We start from the raw sequence: 5987 nt of genomic DNA, 5'->3' as shown, positions 1-5987 counted from the left end.
GCAAAATATCTCTGGTGGTCCACGCTAACCCAGCCTATTTGGAACAGAGATGGGAATTCTAGAGATTCTAGTTCCAGCTTAGGTAGGCTGGCAGTGTACAAATCCATCACAAGCCTATATCTTAACGGAGATAATAATATCTAACTCACAGGATTGTTGGGAAGAATAAATGAGATAATCTATGTAAACATATCTAACACATAGCAGATAATAATTTTTTTCTTCCTTTCTTATACCCTTTTGCCAAGGAATAGCACAATTTCAGGCATTAGGGTCTGTGGAAAAGGTTTTATGTATTTGTTTATCGGGGGAGGGTGCTGTGGGGCTGTGAGGATACCTTTTAAAATTATTAAAATGATTATATCAGATTGCAAATTACCTGTTATACCTATATTTGAGGGTGACTCTGTCTGAGGATGTGGAAGATAAACTGAATGCCCCAGACCACTGAAGATACATTTAGCATACATACATATACAGACAATAAAAACAGATGGAAAGAAATTACATAAATTGGTGGAAAAACAAATTTAATTTATGAAGTCAGAGTCAAAGAATGTCAGGGCTGGTGGGAGCTTAGGAGGAGGTCAGATAGTTCAATAACTAATTTTCAGAGATGATAAACTGAGGCTCAGAGAGAAGAAATAAATTGGGTAGATTCACTACTTGTTTGGTCCAGAAACATTTATTATAGGATGTTTTTTAGAATCGTATAGAACTTGTTAAATATATTGTAAGGATATTGTTGAAGACTTCATACATTTTATTATTCAGTGTCTTCCATATACAATTCCACATGAGAAATTTTAGAACTAAGTGCTGGGAAAAGCTTTGTTTAACCTGAGGAACTGGTATGCTTTTAGTCTTTGTGGACAATAGAAATCTGGTAAATGATCGTGAGGAAACATGACGATTTTGCTTTGGTTGCCAAGATGTTCAGAGCCAAATTTGTAGCCCGAACTTTACTAACCATGCAGGTCTCTATGGGCCTCAGTATTGATGTCTTACCTTTGCCTCTGGCTTTGTTGCTTTTTTTCTGCTTGTCTTGATTTTTAGTTAATATTTTATATATATATTTATTTTTTTTTTTTGAGATGACTCTTGCTCTGTCGCCTAGGCTGGAGTACAGTGGTGCAATCTCGGCTCACTGCAACCTCTGCCTCCCAGGTTCAAGTGATTCTCCTGCCCCAGCCTCCTGAGTAGCTGCGATTACAGGCACATGCCACCACGCCCAGCTATTTTTTTTTTTTTTTTTTTGTATTTTTAGTAGAGACGGGCTTTCACCATGTTGGTCAGGCTGGTCTCGAACTCCTGACCTCGTGATCTGCCTATGTCGGCCTCCCAAACAAACACAAAGTGCTGGGATTACCGGCAAAAGCCACCACGCCCAGCCAATATTTATATTTAATATGTTATATATGTAAGTGGCCTCAAATTCTTTATGGTATGAGGAAGGATGTAAACACGTAAGTAGAAAAATCCTATATTATTTGACCTCTGTGGTACAGTGAAAAAGCACTGGGCATGGAATAAATTCTAGTCTAGGCTCTGCCATTTTAATAGACTTCTTTAAACTTCAGTTTCTTTAATCAGCTTGGATATTGTAACTTCTGGTATGATTCAGAAGTCAGCCTTTTTAAAAGAGGATAGAGGTGTCTAAAACCTTGTGTGACTGTCCCATATATAAAAAGTGTTTTGGGGAACTTGACTCTCAGTTAAGAGATTCAGGGTGACTTGAAAGGAGGATTTTACTCAATTCTGGATAAGAAACCAGAGTTAGCTCAAATATTTATATTGGTGAGAGAACAGTACACAAAGTAGAATGTGTACATTTATTTGCTTTGATTTTTAATATTTTTAATTTAAAAAAGTATATGGTAAAATTGACTTTTTGGTGAGTACGCATTCTATGAGTTTTAACATATGTGTAGATTCACATCACCACCACAAGCAGGATACAGAACAGTTCCATGTCCCCAGAAAACTCCCTCTGGCTCTCCTTTGATAGTCAAACTCTCCTCCACACATATGCCTTGATTTTATTTATTTAAAAATGTCCTCCCCAACATTTTATGAGAATAGATTAAGATAAAATTTGATCCAACCATTCACTTTATAGAGTTCCTACTGTATGCTCCCCACTGTGATAGGTTCTGTGATTGTTTAAGGGGTATCATGTGTGGACCAGGTCTTCAAGTATGTTATGGTGTGGTTGGCAAGATCAGCTTAATACCTTGGAAACAATTAGAGGAGCTTATAAGACACTGTGCAAGCAAGGGCTAAATTGGTACAGATCAGAAGATGAGGAAACATCTGTCTATGTTTGAATATAGGTTTCTGCAACTGAATGACACACTACTTGTATATTGTATGTATCTTTCTATGTGAGAACAGACTGAAATGTATTTAGAAACGTAGAGTTAAGTTTCACCTCCAAAAGGGATATATTAGTCTAAACAGATGAAAGAGAAATCATATGATTGTGAGAGTATTTACAAAAGTCTTCAGAATCTATAGTCAAGGAAGTCTACCTAAGTGCAAAAAACTATTTTATTTTTATAAGATGTGGGAAGACAGATGATTGCCAAATGGCTTTGCTCTGTGTCCAGGGAAATTTAACGAAGCTGACAGCCAGATATCTGTTGCAGAAGTCTGACTAGAGTTTTCCATTATGAATACAGTACATGTGAATTCTGAACATATGGCTCTCATCAGTGATCTATGAGGAGGTGATGGAATGTAGGTTGGTGAAGACAAGAGGAAGGCCAAGTCTCTGACTCTAAAGTGAGAGGCAGCTGGACCCCATATGTGTGTGTGTTTAGACTTGGAGCCAGCTTTATGTCAAGGGAGTAGGCAGTCACCCAAGCCTCATGATTTGTAGGGTGTGGAGAAAGGATCTTCCTTTGCCAAATTCTTTCCCTACAGGCAAACCCCAAAGCCTGAACTTTCCATTAGAGAAAGAAACAACATATTGTGTCTTCCAAAGCCCCTCTTTAAAGTATAAGGAGCTGGGTAGGGGGAGGGACACTAACTGATTAAGCTGGAAACAGCTATCAGAGTGTTGATGTGGAGCAGTTTATCTAACAGGCCTAGTGAAACTGGAGGGAAGAGTAGGACCCATGGGATGGGGTAGGTCTGTGTGTCTGTGGATATGTGCATGAGTGTCCATGTACACACATGCTGGGGGTCAGTGTGAAAAGTTGACCCCCATACACGTGAGAACAGTAATATTTAGTGCACATTTACATATTTCAGCTCATTTGCTATATGTTGAGTGCCTGCAGTATTTTACTCTGCAAGGTGGCAGGCCTCCCTGGTATCAACCAGGATACAGGTTACGGCAGAGATTGGTTAAGAATCAGTTAAGAAGATGACCTTCCGAGGTACCCTTGGCCTGAATATCTCAAAGGGCCTTTTAAGACAACTTCCAGCCAGCCGGCACAGAAAGTGGGGGTAAAGCCAAGAGTGTGAAGCCCATGACATGAATGGAGAGAATAGCTATTAGAGAAGTTGTTGCTTCTCTAAAAATAACCTAGATATTGGGCCGGGCATGGTGGCTCACGCCTGTAATCCCAGTACTTTGGGAGGCCAAGGCTGGTGGATCTCTTGAGGTCAGGAGATTGAGACCATCCTAGCTGACATAGTGAAACCCCGTCTATACTAAAAATACAAAAAATTAGCCAAACGTGGTGGCATGCACTTGTAGTCCCAGACACTCAGAAGGCTGAAGCAGGAGAATCACTTGAACTCAGAAGGCAGAGGTTCCAATGAGCTGAGATCACACCACTGTACTACAGCCTGGGCAACAAAGTGAGATGCCATCTCAAAAAACTAAAAAAAAAAAAAAAAAACAAAACCCTAGCTATTTAGGGTACAAGCAGGACTGTCGGGTGTGTATGATGAGAGCCAAAAGCCCCACCCTTTCCACACAAATGAGGTGATATTAAGAGCAGAACTTTCTGACCATGTCCTTTAAACCTGACACCCTAGGTATGGTCCTGCCTTGCATCTTGAAAACTGTCCTTATTTCTCAACAAAATTGCCTCTGGAATCCTCTTTCCAAGCTATTTTTAGCAATCAGTCCAACCTTGCTAAGCTGGGAAAACACATAAAGCTTATTTTCTTTTGAAAATGAAGGAAAATATATTCTAAAAAGCTATGAAGATGTGCAGGATCTCACTAAATGTTGGATTTGACTATTTGAAATGTGCAAGACTAATCAGTTCAGAGGCTTGTCCAACCCTTAGAATGTGGAAGAGCATTGGACCTACAGAGAAAAAGCTTTACAAAACTTAAAATCTAGTGCCAAAATGTTTTCTGGGTTTGTTGGTACCTCTCTGACATAAAAGCATTAGTTTTCTCACAATTCTGTGTGATTTTTGGTAATTATATAACTGAGCCTTTTGTATTAAAAAGGCAAGTACTTGCTTTTCCACCCACTCCCCCCTCCCCCAGAGCACCACTCGCTCTGAGCTGCAGACTTTTGCTGAACATGTGGTAGCATGTTACCGTCGTCTTCAGCCACCATCATGATTATCTACTGGGACCTCATTAGCCACCATGAGATGTTCTCCAACATCTACAAGATCCGTGAGATCGAGGACAGGCTGTGCCTGGAGGTGGAGGGGAAGATGGTCAGTAGCATAGAAGGTAACACTGATGACTCCCTCATTGGTGGAAATGCCTCTGCTGAAGGCCCTGAGGGCAAAGGTACCGAAAGTACAGTAATCACTGGTGTTGATATTGTCATGAACCATCACCTGCAGGAAACAAGTTTCACAAAAGAAGCCTACAAGAAGTACGTCAAAGATTACATGAAATCAGTCAAAGGCAAACTTAAAGAACAGAGACCAGAAAGAGTAAAACCTTTTATGACAGGGGCTGCAGAGCAAATCAAGCACATTCTTGCTAATTTCAAAAAACTACCAGTTCTTTACTGGTGAAAACATGAATCCAGATGGCATAGTTGCTCTACTGGATTACCGTGAGGATGGTGTGACCCCATATATGATTTTCTTTAAGGATGGTTTAGAAATGAAAAAATGTTAACAAATTTGGCAATTACTTTGGATCTGTCAATTGTCATCATAACTGGCCTCTGCCTGTCATCCACACAACACCAGAACTTAAGACAAATGGGACTGATGTCACTTTGAGCTTTTCATTTATTTTGACCATGATTTATTTGGAGTGGAGACATTGTTTTTCAGAAAAACATGTCATGTAGGTTTTCTAAAAATAAAATTCATTTAAACTCGTTTGAGAGAATGCCTTTTAGTTTAATACGTATTTAAACTAAATTCATCCTGCAATGTCCCTGGAGAAGCTAGAGCCTGGTTGTAAGCTACTACTGGAAAGAATAAGACTCTTCAATTAACTTCTACAGTGGAAACTACTTCTGGGACTAGAATATAAAAAAGAATCAAACGTTTTGATTGTGAATTGCAATGAAGGGAAAGAGCATGCTCATAGCAGTGCCACCATCTGAAGTGGAGCCTTACACATTTTATCACCTACAATGGAAGTAGTTAACTGGAAGAGATTACCAAGAGAATAAGAAGAGACTAATTCAGTTGGAAAAAAAAAAAAAGGCAAGTACTTTGCAGATTGGTTTGGGGTAGAGATAACCAACAAAAACCCATGTGGGTGTGGTGTTGGCTTTTCTGAGTTCACTGTTGGATGGAAAATTCAGACTATTTCTCAGCCTGAGTCATCTGAAAAAATTGGATTTGCTAATTTGCAGGTGGAAAATTTAATGTGCCTGTTAATTTTTCAGATGATGACATTTAAAGGTGAAAGTGATAATGGTGCTGGGAAGGTGTACTTGGGGATCATGGTCTTTACGGTCCTGGGGCAGAGCTGCCGTTGAGGTCAGGTGAATTGGCTTTGGTCAAAGGGCAGAAGCAGGGCTCCAGTATAACTTCCGTTTAGATTGATAATGGAAATTTCCCATTATAACTTGTGGGCATATCATGTATTGGAGATAC

At 39.6% G+C, this 5987-nt stretch overlaps 1 pseudogene across 1 annotated transcript; it reads left to right on the top strand.

Annotated features, from left to right (window-relative positions):
* Positions 1-4487: 4487 nt before the first annotated feature.
* Positions 4488-5579, top strand: LOC116546543 (annotated as a pseudogene). The gene has a single exon (XR_004266754.1). The product of XR_004266754.1 is annotated as a translationally-controlled tumor protein pseudogene (transcript).
* Positions 5580-5987: the final 408 nt, after the last annotated feature.

This window comes from Sapajus apella, unplaced genomic scaffold, assembly GCF_009761245.1.
Source record: "Sapajus apella isolate SASKATOON/1434 unplaced genomic scaffold, GSC_monkey_1.0 scaffold1036, whole genome shotgun sequence".
Lineage (NCBI taxonomy): Eukaryota > Metazoa > Chordata > Mammalia > Primates > Cebidae > Sapajus > Sapajus apella.
Note: the sequence above shows the minus strand (reverse complement) of the source record. Positions and strands in the feature narration are given on the sequence as shown.